Source organism: Misgurnus anguillicaudatus, chromosome 20 (genome assembly GCF_027580225.2).
Source record: "Misgurnus anguillicaudatus chromosome 20, ASM2758022v2, whole genome shotgun sequence".
Classification (NCBI taxonomy): domain Eukaryota; kingdom Metazoa; phylum Chordata; class Actinopteri; order Cypriniformes; family Cobitidae; genus Misgurnus; species Misgurnus anguillicaudatus.
Genome location: NC_073356.2, coordinates 23,979,402 through 23,996,019, shown reverse-complemented (window position 1 = coordinate 23,996,019; position 16,618 = coordinate 23,979,402). Strand labels below are relative to the sequence as shown.

At 38.7% G+C, this 16,618-nt stretch overlaps 1 protein-coding gene across 1 annotated transcript in view; it reads left to right on the top strand.

Annotated features, from left to right (window-relative positions):
- Positions 1 to 16,618, top strand: part of eif3hb (eukaryotic translation initiation factor 3, subunit H, b) — a 70,850-nt gene that overhangs the window by 13,856 nt on the left and 40,376 nt on the right. The gene's annotated exons all lie outside the window — the stretch shown is intronic.

Here is a 16,618-nt window from a genome sequence, read left to right as displayed (position 1 = left end):
TGTTGTTTAATTGGATATTACACCCCGTGCGATCACAGGTGATGTGGGCCATGCGACATGGGATGAATATTGACTTTGGTGTTGTGTGGTGCAGACTTGATTTCTGTTCAAAGCTTTAATCATTACTGAGCATGTATATACAAATCTGTCTCTTTAACTTTGCCTGTGTCTTTATGATTTGCAATGGTAAGCCTATAATAATGATTTATAAGTTACAATTTCACAAGTAATGTCCTTTCTGTGAATTAAACCCACTTAATGAATTGTTAATGAGTCTATGAAAATCCAACGTAAGTATTTACTGTTTTCTACATAAAGTCATAATGTAAAGAAACTTTTGTGAAATTATAACCTTGATACGTTTAATATTGAACGAGTAAGGCCATATCAAAGATTGAGATCAATGTTAAATCAATGAGTGAAATCAAACTTAAATTGTCCTAATCTCAAAATTACATTGAGACTTTAACCTGGTTTTTGCAGACAGGTCACAATTTCACAGTTGCTTGCAACTTCATGTTTCAAAGAGAGATGGCGATAGTGTGACAAATAAGATATTGAATTGTAATGCTGCGTTTACACCAGCTGCGGTAGAGGCGTCAAGTGCGAGTGATTTCAATGTTAAGTCAATGTGAAGATGCTTTGACGCGCTTCTGGAGGTCTCGTGGCGCGAATGAGGCGTTTGGCGCGTCGCGGTAGACGCTATTCCACCTCAATCGCGCGTCTAGTTTGCGCGAATTGAGCATCTGGTGCGGTACGCGTGAATGGTGCTTTTTGTGCATTTTGCGTTTGACGCGAATTTGCAGCTGCCACGCACGAGTTGAAAAATTTGAACTTTGCCAGATTTTCGACCTGCGTTAACCAATCTGGAGCCTGCTTGCCGCCCGGAGTCACTCATTCAACTTGGAGGAATGCTTAATTTTGTCTGTGAGCAGTCGACACAAGTTCTTGCAGTATTTCTATAGAGACAGGAATAAAAAAGACCTCGCTTGGAAGAGTGTCAGTGAGGACATTTGGGCAAGCTGGTAAGTTGTTAATACACATTTCACTTTTGAGCACGTGATGTTTATCGACCTGTGACATTCCCTCCATTTTTTTTAAAACTGTTTTCCCCCTAAGGTTACCAAATACAAATCGGTAATTTGATGAATGCACGATCAACATGAGCCATCTTGCAAACAGACAATCGCATAGCACTTGCCCCTCCCACAAGAAGTGGATTTCGCCTCTGACGCTCGTCAAATGCTTGCTTTTTTCCAAGCATCTACTTCGCTCTAGACACACGAATGCATTCAAAATGTTCAAGCGGCAAACTAGACGCGGTAGACGCAATTTTGACGCCTCAAACGCAGCTGGTGTGAACCCACGGTTAGATTTCAAATATCAGAATATTGCTTTTGTTTGTTCAGCCAGCCATTCAGATTTTATCTAACTTAACTGTTTTCTCTAGACTTGAGATAAAATAGCAAATTTCATCTAGATCAAAAGCGGAGTGTATTTTTATTAAACAGTTGTTTTACTTGTTAAGACTTTCACTTGCTTTAACTTATAAAATATAAAATAAAGTTGACATAACTAAAGCAAATTCAACTTGATTTAATAAGTTAATGCAACTAAATTCTAGTTGATTAAACTTAAAAATGCAAGTGCAAGAATATAAAAACTGACATTGACGATAGGGTTGTGCCGATAGACGATTGTATCGTGTATCGACGATCTTCAGCCATATCGCCAATGGCAGGCTTTCATGGCGATAGTTTTGACGATAGTTGGTGAATGGTTATTATTATTATTATCATCATAGTTTTATATTAACAGCCACAATGCATGATTTTCCTCACATGAGGGTTTGTGGGCTTCACTTTACATGGAGAGCTTGTAAAGAGAGAATTCCTTCTTGCACGTACCTGCACTTAATGCGCGCGTCTTGGTCTCCTTCTACCACTAAATCCAGCGCGCCGCGTCTTGAGCAGCTGCGCTTCTCTCTGTCTCGTGCACGCGCTCTCGCGTCCGAAGTCTAAACATAAACTAAAGTAGTAATCCTTATGTATTTGTTCAGTTTAATGCGTTTCATGCGAGCTGAGGCAAACTTTTTTGTTTAAAATATGACCCGCTGCATATTAGCGCCTCACTCTCGCGTACGTGCAGAAAGCTGCGCTCTGTCCGAAGTCAGATCACTAGGTATTAATCCTGTTTATTATATGCATTTCAAGGAGTTGTAGCAACACGTCCCTCGTGTTTAATATATGATTGTGTTTAAAATATGATCGCGTTCCGCTGGACCGATGCGTTTAAAAAGGCACCTCATGAGAGCACCACTGCTTGACACGTGTAGTCTTCTGCAACAGCACTAAACCAATGCATTGAATTGTTTGTATGTGCGCGCACGTGTGTGTGTGTGCGTGCGCAGATGCATACTATTACAGTTATTAAGTAATCATGATAGGGTTTTAACGCGCTCGCATTAATGGCATCAGTTTTAAGAAGGTTGATGTCATGACGGTGTTGCTCTTGTTTTTTTTGGTCCACCCATCAAGTGACTTCTTATAATGAGTAAAAAATTAACAAATAAAAAAATGAGTAAATTACTGCCCCGCCCCCCGATAATATCGTGTATCGCCGATCTCACAGGCTGACGATAGGACGATCTGAAAATAGGGCATATTGCCCAACACTTTTCACCCAAAGTTGAATTTTTTTTAACTCTCGGCGCTCATAGCTGAGCACAGAAAAATTGTTGTGCGCCGTTTTATAGCGCGGAAGAAAACCAATAGCGGCTGACTTAAAAAAAGAAACGCAGCGGTAGGGCTGGGCGGTATATCGGATTTAGGGGATATATCGATATGGGTTCCCGACGCGATGCGGAATTAGCCCATACCGTTCATATCGATATGGTTTAATGCAACTCATGCGCGCGTACACGCGCCCTGCGCGAGCCCGCCCGTCACAGCAAATACGCGACACGGAGAAGCACGCAGAAACAACCCAGTCTCACCCCATGCAGAAACTCTGTGACGCTTGGATGCGCCTCATGAATGTGGTGGACATTCAAAAACTGCGGCTGCATGCACTCGGAGGATTGTAATAATTGAGTTCAAGACTAAAATAAAATGTCTCCTCAACCTGCTTTTACAGAGAGATCATTGGAATTAAGTTACCGCTGCATATGTGTGCTTTCATCCCAACAACGTGTCTGAAGCTCCATCACAACACCTATTTATCTAATACGCTATTGCAGTTATTTCTCATCACTATTATAGCAATATCAGGTGAGTGATACTGCGTTTATACTTTAGTTCGACGGGACAAGTACGTAGATAAAACAGAAACTCCGAAGGATATATATTTTGTGGTGAACTTTTTCCTCAGATTCAAAGCCCAGTATAACAGCCACAAACAAGTCTCCGTTTAATTTTAAAACGTCACTTTAGAATTAGTAACGAATGATTGTGCTGCTTCAGTGAAGGTATTAGTGTGAATTAATGAGATTGTTATTAAGAAATAATAAGGGAGGATGTGTGTGAATGAAACAAAGGCACTTTAAATGTGCTGAATGTGTGCGCGTTACAGTTTCAGTTTGCACGCAGCCAATCAGATTCCAGAACCACATCTGTTCCATAAACTTAATTATTTTGGATCATATGTTTTTAAGTTTTGTCCATTTTTGTGACTGGAATACACTGTAAGGACAAAAGGACTGTGGACCCCCTTCTAATGAAGAGGATTGACTACTTTAGTAAATTCTGTGAACACAAATCTTAATGCTACAGACAGTTCAGTATATTAATGAGAATTGTGTGTTTCTAATTTTATGGATAATAATTTCAATAGTATGGGCACTTTTCTATAATTATAATTATATTATAGATTAAAGATCATATTACATGATAATGCCCATGTGCACAAAACAAAGTAAAAAAAAGAAATGATTAAGAACTTCACTGGTTTGTATATAAAGTTAACTAAACCCAGCTAAACAACTTTGGTATGACAAACATTTCCCACCCATCAAGGACATGAGCATACAGTCATTTCGGGTAAGATAAAGGCTCTAACAAAGATAATTTTTTATATGGTACTGCATGGTATATAATTTTTGTTTTGATATGAAGTGGAATAGATAGTTTATTAGGGAGTGTTTACAACTTTATGGTACAACAACTTCAGCCACAAAGATTATGCAAACTGTTTAAATAAAGGCTTTGACTTTCAAGTAACATTTTTATCCTTTTTGTAAAAAATACCGGATATATATCGGATACCGGCATTCCTAAAAAAAATACTGGGATATGAATTTTTGCTCATACCGCCCAGCCCTACGCAGCGGGCGTAAAAGCCTTGGTGTGCACACCCCCTTAAGGAACGTACTATACGGTCATGCAGAATAATGCATTGATATCTGCTTTATAAGTACTATTTATCAGCCAATATGCAAGCTAATAGGCAACTAGGTAAACGCAAGAATCAGTTCCCATAAAGTGTTGCCCATTACATGTTGACTGTTTTCAAACAGGTTTTCTGAACTATGCACATGTTGCATTTGAATTAACCTGCAAATCTTTCTCTGCAATGTATGTGGTTTTCTGTTAAACTGGTATAAAAGAAACTATTTAAAAAAAGTACACTGCAGCTTTGTTTGTACTAATTCTAAACAAGAAACATTTCCTACTAATGCCTTCTTTTACAGCCCAGCCTTAGGGCATAGCGTGTATCTCCTAGTAGTATACATTAACTCAGTGCTTCAGTCTTTGCCTGTGGTGTCCTCATAGTTCATTTATTCTCCTCTTCTGCTATAGGGTTTGTGATCCCCATCTTGGCTTGTTTTTCTGCTTTCACTGTCTTTAGCCTCAAGGCCTGTGCCTGACAAATTATGGCCCCTAATGGAAATTTAAACACCCCTCGTATGCATTGCAAAAAGCCTTGTGCTGTACTGGTTGCAGAGAGGTGTAAATTTACTCTTTAATGAGCAGTCATGGCTTTTTTGCTTGTTTTTTCCTGCGAGGCAGTTGCTTTATTTATTGCTGAGTTTTTAAAGGTGAGTTGGCCTCTACTTGTGCGTGAGCGTTTCTTGTGTCCACAAGGGTTTTCATTTTCAGCCGTTATGAAAACCCACTGGTGACCTTACATGACTTCTGTCACTCTGGTTCCCTTTACTCTATTTTTACTTGGTGTTTGACCATCACACACAGACCAGAAGTCTTTCGGGTGATGTGATTGAGTCTTATCTGATGGAGGAGTGCAGGTTCACTTCAGAGAGACTCAAACAGAGGATAGAAGTCTATAGAGAGTAATACAAACATTCAGAGAGATAAGCTTCGCCTTCCATTCTCGGAGTGCGAGACATTCAGCTTGACGTGTTTTTATTATCTTAAACTATGTTTTCACTTTAGTAACTTTTTATTGATTTTAAACACATCTTATAAAGTTTATAACAGATGATGTACAGTCAGTTGGTGGTTATCGCAAAATAAACCTGACAAGGAAGTGTGCCTCGGAGTCTGCACTTTATTCTGCTTTAGAAATAACAAAATACTTCTAGAAATATGAGGTTAAATATTTTATTTGTAACATTTCATTACCACCAATAAAGCAGAATATGATTGGTGTAATATCAGAAATCATAAAAATACCATACTGATCTTTTCATGTGCAGAACCAATAATCAACGCACGTTTTTACTTCAATCCATACACTCTAAAAACAAACGGCGCCATACAGCACCAAAAGTGGCTCCCCGCTCGCAATCACAGAAGAACCATTTTTAGTGCCGTGAAGCACCTGTAAAGCACCTGTGTAGAACCAAATAGGGGCCATACAGCACCACATATGGTTCTACATAGCACTATATGGTTCTTCACAGGTGCTTCACTGGTGCTTCACCTGTGCTATATGGCACCAAAACGGTTCTTCTATGATTATGAGCAAAGAACCACTTTTGGTGCTATATAGCACCGTTTTTTTTTGTTATTGTTCACTAGGTGGCCCCTATTGTAGAGGTAATAAAAAGCAAATGAGGATAAGCAGAGGTTCTGTTTTTTTTCACTTGATATATTGAATGTGTCAAAATGGGTGTATTTAAATGCACACTTACATTCACAATGAGAAACTGGACGCTGAGATCATTCACCAGCATACTCGAGCGGCACATGCTCCTTTATAGTCTTATCATAAACAAAAATGCACGCGAGTGGTTTCTGAAGAGAGAAATAATAGATAGTAAGAAAACTTCAGACACTGTGGAGAAAAAAGTGCAGGACTTTACGTCACGTGTCTTTCCGGGATTTTTACGATATCTGTACGAACGCACACACAGATTCCGTCAAATCATTGGCATGGGTGTATGAACCAAAAATCTAAAGATCCTAGACAAATCCCTTACGAATTTCCCATGTATTTTCCGTAATGATTGTGTGAAAAAGGCTTAGGCGTCATTGTTGTACAGTTTTTGTAATGCAGTTTTCCCGCAGCACTTTTCAGTTCGGGTGGCCCGCCTAAGCTGGGAAACCCTACCGCTTTAACTAGGTCGTTAAGAAAAAAATTGCAGCAAAGAATAGTGTGGACGCTCTTCACACAACATCATAGCAAAGTATGTAAATCCAATATTAAATTTGATACATGTACTTGGGATCCTCGCTCCTCCTCTGGTTGAGGACCTCTGGTCTACATGCATGGTGTGATCGGTCATGGTCTTATAAAATGGCAGAAATCTGGCTTGGTCCTGTTAAGACTAGTTCACCCAACATGAAATTGCTGTTTTTTATAGATCAGTAGACGTGTTGTCACTATCCATTTTTCCAGAATGATTGAGGTGTCTGTTACGATGCAAAAACAGTTTTGCTGTTTGTTGGGGACCTGACAGTTATGTTTCTTCACATTAAAAATGTAATGGTAAACTTGAAGTGTTGATGTTTGTTGAGTCTGTGTGTACAGCCTTTGGGTGCAAATTTTTATTGCTGTTATTTTCCGCCTCATCTGGCTGTCTGTACTCTGCTCCTCATGTTGTTTAATGTGAATGCCATTTTCACATACCATATTGCAATCCACAAGTCACAGCATCTCAGTCGCAAGTTCCATCAACACCACATACAGTTATATCAAAGGCTTCAGTTTGCAGCGTGGAAATCTTGTTTTCAAACGATGTGTCAGGAGACAGCGTAGTAAAATGAGTTTTGCATGGTAACATCTGGGTTAATTATGTTTACACTTACATATTTAAATGTTTATTGTCATGTTGAACTGTCGTCGTGTGTTACTTGCTCTTGTGTTTTGTCGAAACGAGATGCGTGTTCTAGGTCGACGATAAAGCAGTCGGCGAGATAACGGCAGATGTTTCCCCAGCCTCTGTTCCACGTAAATGTGTCTTTGCACACTGGCATGCCGAACGTCAGCGTTTTCCACAAGAGTCGCTGTTTAGCTATTGTTCAGTTTCTTTTCCAAAGCATCACCCCTGGGACTTTTTCATGAGCAGAATTTATCGGTAGTGGTAATTACAGATCTCTTGAGCCCCAGATGCTCGCGCCACATGTTTAGTAAAAATATTGCATCTTCATGTCATTCGCAATGTAATTGAGCAACTACACTTCTCTTACAAAGGGGTGTGCATGGGTTTTGTGGGAATGCTGATGTGTAAACAGGACTTCTTGAAGTCTTAACCATCATGGAACCTTAAATGAATAGTTCACGTAAAGGGATATGAGAATTCAGTCATCATTCACATTTTGATAAATGATGTTAAAGGAATAGTCTGCTCATTTTCAATGTTGGAATATGTTATTACCTTAACTAAGAATTGTTGATACATCCCTCTATCATCTGTGTGCGTGCACGTAAGAGCTGGAGCGCGCTGCAACGCTTCGATAGCATTTAGCTTAGCCCCATTCATTCAATGGTACCATTTAGAGATAAAGTTAGAAGTGACCAAACACATCAACATTTTTCCTATTTAAGACGAGTAGTTATACGAGCAAGTTTGGTGGTACAAAATAAAACGTAGCGCTTTTCTAAGTGGATTTAAAAGAGGAGCTACATTTTATGGCGTAATAGCACTTTTGGGAGTACTTCGACTCGGCGCAGTAACACCCTCCCTCTCCCATTATGAGAGGGAGAAGGGGAGCGGACTTTTCAGGCGAGTCGAAGTACTCCTAAAAGTGCTATTACGCCATAAAATAGTTCCTCTTTTAAATCCGCTTAGAAAAGCGCTACGTTTTATTTTGTACCACCAAACTTGCTCGTATAACTACTCGTCTTAAATAGGAAAAACGTTGATGTGTTTGGTCACTTTTAACTTTATCTCTAAATGGTACCTTTGAATGAATGGGGCTAAGCTTAATGCTATCGAAGCGTCGCAGCGCGCTCCATCGCTTACGTGCACGCACACAGATGATTAAGGGATGTATCAACAATTCTTAGTTAAGGTAATAACATTTTAATATTGAAAATGAGTAGACTATTCCTTTAAGCACTCTGTTGACTTACCCATTCACTTCCATAGTATTTGTTTTTTCTACTATGGGAGTTAACATCAAATATGATGGTGCCTTACAATTTTGCTGAAACAAAATATCTTCAATGTCCATACCTAACATGTAGAACAAGCTTCATATTGGGCATGTGCCTTTGACAACTTTAAAAGTGTAAGCTGCTCGTATATGTTTGGAATAGACCAAATGTCATATTGCATTTTCTAGCTTTGTTTGTGTTTGTGTTTTATGCAACTAAATGCAGAGCAACAGATCCACACAGAAAAAAGCAAAACTGAGAACAGTCTGTTGTTTATGAATCTCGATGCTCACTGACATGCATACAAATGCTTCATTATTGCTGGCCAGTGTTCCAGCGGAAACACTGCACATTTTGTAACGTTTACATCCCTGAGATAACATGCGTAATTCAGGTCATAGACCATCTATTAAAAATGTATTGCGAGGTATGCAATGAAATATGTGATGTGCTTTAAAGATCAGATGTGAATTAGAGCTTTGAAATCAGATATAACAAGACAAGAAAATGTTTCATGACACAACAAAGCAAATAAAATGCTTGTTTTGTGTTAGAAATAAAATAATAGAAAAAACATAAAATTTCTGCATGATTGAATACAATGATAGTTTCCTAATTCACCAAAAGGTGGCAGTATGGGACCTTTCAAAAGGACAAATGAGTGCATGCGTGAGCTCAGTGACTTTGACAGGGTGGGGGGTTTCGTCTGATAAACACATAAATAAAACTCAATAACATATTGCAGCTCAGTGCTGTCAGTGGTAATCCGCAGCACATATTTCTGGCAGAAAAATTGAGTATTCATTGTGGAAATGATCTTGTAGATTAACTTGGGTTCCAGGCAGAGGCGCGCCGAGAATGAATTATCCATTTAGGCTGTTTGTAAGTTTGTATTTTGTATATGAGAGGAACATTACGACTGTACCTACATGACAGGAGTGATGCATTTCTGAGTTAATTTCAGGTTGCTGAAATAAGAGGAGAGCTGTAAGCCATGGTTAACAGCTTGTGGATGAAGATAAATGATCGCTTTCGGGAATGTGTCAAGTGTTGTGCCCTGCATCCTAATATGCTTCCCAAATCTGATGTTATACAACTACAGTACAGATCCCCTGGAATACCTGATTAAACCAGCCCAAGATGCTTTGTTGGTCTGTAGAGGGTCCGATTGCTTGTGTTACATTTACGCATTTGGCAGATGCTTTTATTCAAAGTGACTTACAAGGTATACATTTTTGTATCTGTATACTTTGGGATTAAATCTTTGTATTTTTGCGTTTGCTAGTGCAATGCTTTACCAATTAAGGTACACGTTTTAGAGTCTGACCAGCTAAACCAGCAAATGTATGCATGTCTGAGCTGTTTTATTTAACAGCGTCAGGAAGTAATTGATTGTAAGACATTACCAACTGCAAATACAATGGATTACTAAGGATACTCATGAAGTCTCTGGTTTCTTGTTCGCTAAATTATTTAAATGCAGTCATTTATTAATCACGCATGTCTACATACACGACCGTTTCCATCAGATAAATGATGCTTTTGACACAGCTGCAGTTAAACCAAGAGAAACACCCCAGCCACATGCCAGCACAGTCTAAATCTTAACAACCTTCATCATTAGCCACCTGCCCAGACACCAGACACATTGCCAAGCACATGATTTTCAGCATTCACGTTGCCTTTGCACATGTTTAAAACGGGTTGAAAGCTTTAACTCCTGCAGGTGGGAGAAATGTGTTTGTGAACTTTGTTTTCTTGATATCAATAAGTAATTATTCTTATTTATTGACAGCTTATTTGCATCATCTTTCTTTACCTCTTTTTGCTGCTATACATTTGATGGCAACTGATAGATTTATATGACGACAAAGCAGTTAGGAGTATCAGAAAGGCCAAATTCTCCGAAAGCTTCAAATCTCATAATCAGGGTTCCCACGGGTCCTTGAAATCCTTGAAAGTTTGTGAATCGGGGGGAAAAATTCAAGGCCCTGGGAAGTTTTTGAAAACATACATACATGGATACAGGTCATTGAAAGTGCTTGAATCTATTTTATGCAAAAAAATCCATATTATTCCCTGTGTAGTGTAGGATAATATCATAACATTTCTAGACTTTTTAAGCACACGTGCTAAATTGTTCGCTTTAAATGCTTATATCTTCTGTATGCGAATGTTGATTCATACCAAAATGCCTTTTTGCATAGTTATGTTTGACACATGAAAACGTCTCGGGTTACTTATGTAACTGTTGTTCCCTGAGAAGGGAACGAGACACTGCGTCTCCCTTGCCATACTTCCTGCATCCCTGTAACGCCGTCTTTGGCAATATTTCAGATAGCGTTATACTTCCTAACTCCTGCATCACCCTGTCTTTGTCGTTAAGCCTCACTATTGGTTGAATATGATATACACATTCAGACACACTTACCCTTGGAAGCGTCCCCAAAGTGTCAATGCAGTGACGCAGCACGAGTTCCCTCAAAAGGGAACTGTGACAATGTATCTTAAAAGGTAACATTATGTAACTTTGACATGTGTCCCCATATTTAGTCCTTGAATTTGATGGTAATGGACCTGGAAAGTCCTTGAAAGGTCCATTTGAAGTTAACTAACGTGTGGGAACCCTGCATAATTAGACTGAGACTTTAGCTTGGATTTCACAGATAGGGTCACAAATGGTATCTGTCAACAACTAGTGCCAATAAAGCACTGTCACAGCCCTTCCTGTTTCCAAATATCTTTTGAATACCCTGTTTTGTGCTTTTGCTTGTTGTCTCAGAGCAGAAGAGGTTAAGTGTTGCTTGCAGGGACTGTAAGCAGTATTGTTAAAGTACATCCTAATGAGTTTTTGTTCAGCCGAGCGTGAACATGTCGCTCCGTGGAGGGCGGAGCGCAGCCCCTTCGAGTCTCCTCTGCGGCCTGTGGCGAGGATTAAAGCTGTGGTTAATCTCCGGTTAGATCAGATCAGGCGTAGTGCCGCTTCACTGCTCCCCTGGGCACTATTTGCCACCCTCGCTCTCCTATAGCGTGAGCATAGAAATATTTGCTTTGAAATGCATTGCTCCACAGCTTGTCTCCACCATAACACAACCCCTTAGATTTTATTTTCCCTTCATTCCATCCACCCTCCAGCAAGATTTCTCGACCTCTTTTTTCTTCTCACCCAAGTTATCTTTGTATGGCCTGGAGGATGTTTGGACCGATGTGGCCTGCAGGACTGCTTTTTCAGTCAGCGTCTCACAAGCTGGGCAGTGTCTCACCCTGAGGCGAACCCAATTCAGGTCAGGGTCGGTGGAAAGCATGTGCGTGTTGTTGTGTTTGTCGTCATATATCAGTGGCAAATGTTTGGGCATGTTTGTCCATTAATGGCCAAATAATCTACAAATTACTGCGATCGTGTGCATTTCCAGCTTTTCGTTTCTAAATTTGACCCTTATACACTTAACAGTTTTTCCATTAGCGTGTTTGGGTTTCGTGTTACCCAATGAATGGTGTTTATTTCCATCTAAGAAATGACTTCTGGCTCTCCTCATGTCGAATTTATCAGATTGGACACTTTACATTAGTTTGTCTTGTACATTTATGTGGCTGTAGTGCTCTCTGTATGCACACAAGTGTTAATTCAAATCCTGCCTAAGTTGATGTCTCACCTCCTATATTTGCATGCCTTCAATTGTGGGTACGGGCGATTTCTGGGCCAAGGTGTTTGGCAGGATTGGGATTTGAGCGTTTCAATAGATGTGCATGTCTGTGTCGAAAGATAAAGTTATCTGTGTCAGGCACACACTGGGCAAGCTCCGTCCCTCACACAGGCTCCTGAGTCGAAAGCAGTGGTGGAACTCTGTGGTGTGGTTTAGGATGCTAAATGGGTTTGTTTCACGCAGCGGCAACAAAGTGCATGAGACTGCTAATGCTGCTAATGACTCGCTTCTCGCTCCATGCCACCTCCTCTGTCCTCCTTCACATCCTCCGCTCCGTTCTGCTCGTCGGCACGGCAACCGAACAAAGGTGAGGACCAGTGGGAGAATCAAGGACAAGAGTAGGGATGGGTATTGTTTGGGTTTTTTGCGATACCGGTGCCAAATCGATACTTTTAAAACGGTTCCGGTGCCTAAACGGTGCCTAAAGCGGTACTTTTAAAAAAAGAGTCACAGAAAGATGGTAGATGAAAGTACAGCATAAAACACAATGAAAATTCTTCTCTGTTTGTCATTTGTTTATTAATGATTTGCCTAAACCACCATCATCTTTTAAGACCTGCATTCTTGATTTCTTTTTTATGAAATTTTTGATTTGTGAATTAAATAAAATCTTCTCAACACTCCACTTTGAGCTCAGAAAAATGTTCTAAGATTGGTTGTTAATAATCTGTTCAATGATTGGTTAAGGCCTGCGCAGCTGCTAGAGAACTCTGGAGAGGGTGCGCAATTGTGTGTCTCATAGTGTGGCTAATTAAACACACTTGGCAAATAGAGCAATAAAATACAGCGTCTTTTTCTCTTTATTTGGATTGACTGCTCATGCGAAATCCTCTTCGTGAAGTGCCCTTCAATGGCGCAAAACGGCATTTGGAATTCACCCAAAATATTTTCTTTTCGGCTTGTAAAACCATTCACGTTTTGACGCTTTCTGCTTGTCTCCGATGAACTTGACACTCGTGACTGCCGCGGGCCATCTCAGGCCAATATCAGCCGAAGTACTAATAAAAACATTAGTGAGGTAATACGTTTTAGCAAATTCTCTGAAGGAATGTTACCATATAAAATATTAACACCTGTTAGTTCCGGTTAGGTGCGTTGGATGAAGAGACAATGAAGTCCACCAAACATTTATAAAAAAAGGGAATATCCCGCACACTATTAAAAGCAAAATTATGCTTTTTGCAAGTTAATAATGTGCGGGATATTCCCTTTTTTTATAAACCATATAAAATATCAAATAAGCTGCCGTCAGATCAATTGCGGCATTCACGCGCTCCTCTGAGGATCTCATTTTCCAAATTGTTCTTTTAAGTCAGAATATAAAAACAACCTGGACATATATTCATACAAAATTTGTTCGATTTGTTTTATTAGGGATGTGCAGATGAGGATTTTTTCACATTTTAAACTTATTAAACACAGCGCATATTTTAAATGAAAATATATTTGGCAAAGATGTTTAAAAGTTAGCTATTTAATCTTTAACATTAGATTATTTAATATTTCCATTTATTAATAAAATTAATTTTTAAAATGTTTGTTCATTATTACTCTTAACGAAAAACTCAACTCCAATAAAATAGTAGCTCCAATGACAAACTTGCTTATATTGCTTGTTTATTAATAAAATTAATTCGAGGGATGGTATCTGCGTTAAAACACAAATAAATGAAAGATTTAATTGACATAATTTTCATTACTACGAATGCTTATTTGTTCTTTTTTTTTATTAAAACAGAACAACAATAAAAATGTAAAATGACTCGCTTATATTAAACCAAACGTTTAACAAAAATGAATAGACGGAAAACATTTTATCCGCCCTATAACATAAATACATCTAAGATCCTTAAATTTTTCAAAACAAATGATTTATAAAAAATGGAAACCAATATAAAACTACAATAATGTAAAATATGAACAAACTCACATAAGCGAAGAAATCAAACTTGAATCCTCTGTATTATCAAATCTTTCCGACTTTCCCATTCACGTGAATTTTGTAAGTGAGGAAATTATTTACACCATATGAGTGCAGTATAATTTAACTAGCGAGTGTGCTGTGCTTGTGTGATTATGCTTTTTGCGCTACAGAGAGCAAAATACTTCAGTCAACCGTTCATGCATTAAGAGGCACCGAAATGAGGCACCGAAATCTGTGTTCTGATTCGGTCCGGTAGGTACCGCCCATATAGGCTTCGGTGCCATAATGGCACCGCGTTTCGGTACCCAACTCTAGACAAGAGGTAAAAGCATGAATTCTGAGAATGAGGATAATGGTAGCGATACAATGCCCTGATTTATAGTTTCAAGCCGAATGAGTTGGTTCCGAAGAATGAATACATTTAATATACAGCATGGACTTGCACATGTTGTGCACAGGCTTAAAAAATGGGGCTATATTCTAAAAAGCAACATTTAGTGATTTAGAGAGCAATGCAAGGTGTTCTTCGATTTAAAAAATATATGTATGCATTAATAACCTTGGAATATGGAGAACATTAGGGTCGGTAACACTGCATTTGCTCTTGTAAAATAACCTCATGGTCCTTGGCAAGTATATGATCATGATTGGATAAAATGACTTTCATAAGAAGACTACCTTTACCATTACTGGCCTTTCACTTTTTTGACAACAGTCATTGATGTTCAAAGTGCTTTTTCAAGCGTAAACTCATTTGGGCAAGAGAAATGGGGTTGAAAAGATGGCACACCAAACCATAATGCTTTTCCCTTAGGTCGACAGGGCTGTTACCGCAGGTTACGCTCAACCCAGGGTTATATTGCGTTGGCCTTGGATGTAAATGGTTTCTATAAATTCCTGCTTTCTTGAGACTAGATCACTTTAACAATGATTTATTTTGTGAAAGTATAAATATAAGGTTGCACTTGCAACTATTCTATAATATTGTCTATCCCACGTGGTGAGCTTTGACTTTGTGCTCCAACTATGTAGGTGTCTTTAAAACTCATTACATGCTAGCACAATTCCCTTAGTTTAGTCCCTTAGTTAAGAGGTCTTATAGGTCATGGCACAGCTTTTTGTTTTGTTTTTCAAGGCCATTTAAGAAGTTGCCTGGAGTCCTTTCCAAGATGGCTGCCGGGTGACTTCACTTTTCCTTAAGGGGTTTAGCCTAAAATTTATTGTTACTTCTAGAAGCCTTTTCACATTTTCCTCTGCTACCATTAAAAACGTAAGAATAGTTCTCATCTGGTTTTACATATTTAATCTATTTCTGTCTAAATCTCTATAAGATGCTCTGGTAGAGTGGAAAGTAAGTTACAGTCTCATGTGAATTGGCTGCTGAAACTAAGGAGGAGCTAATTAGCGTTAAAGCAAGATGCTATTTATACATGCACAGAAAATTTGTGCTAAAGAGACTTGTTAATGTTAATGCTAAATAGTTAACAACTAATAGCTTACTAATGGTGTACTAATGAGCTGCTATAACCCACATACTCATAGATGTACTGAAGTAAGAGAATAGTTCAAGTTCCTAAAATGTCAAGAAATCAACAAATATGCTATCACGGTAACTCAGTCAAGGAGTAGCAGTAATGTGCCTTTGTCCTGTATCGCCAGGGGCTTGTTTATGTGACATGGTAAATTTATAAGACTGTGTGTGGGTCTGTGGGTTTGTGAAGACATTGTAGTGTTCGGAGCAGCCAGAACAAAGCTTTGGAAGACATAATGAACAAGCACAAACACTCTTTACTTATGGATAGACGTGTTTTTAAGCCACACTGTGGACAAAAATTGACAAGTCCCCTTAATTATTTTATATACTGGTTCAGGTGGTACTTTTGGTGAGTGTGACTAAGATGGTCAGAAAGTCATAGTGTGTTGTAGAATTGAAAACGACCTTTTATCTGAATTTTTTTTCAAATGTACAAAATGTGGCAGAGACTAGGGCTGTAAGATATTAAAGATAAATTTAATATGCAATTTAACTTTATAAATAATGTAATTTATGATAAACTGTATGTAATACAATAATGCTATAAAATATTTAAAAACGAATTTTATAGCAAACATACATATCTCATAGGGATGCACCGATATGGAAATTTTGGGCGATACCGATAACTCTTTATATTTGGGGGCCGATAACCTATATATATATATATATATGAAGAGTTTGGTTCCAAAACGCGATAAACGCCATTTTTGAAAAAAATGAGTTACTGCCAAAATCAGTATTATATCAGGTCAGTAGTTAAAAGTAAATAATTAATTTTACGCAAAATCCAATACCCGCCGTGATATTCTGTCATCTTTTCTCCCTTTTTTCCCAAAATGCGACAAACGCCACTCCTGCTTCTCTACAGAATGCAATAAATCCATTTCTGATATTACAGCGGACCATTCACGCAATGTAAACAAACATGGCGGCGCGCTGAGTACACGGAGTCCT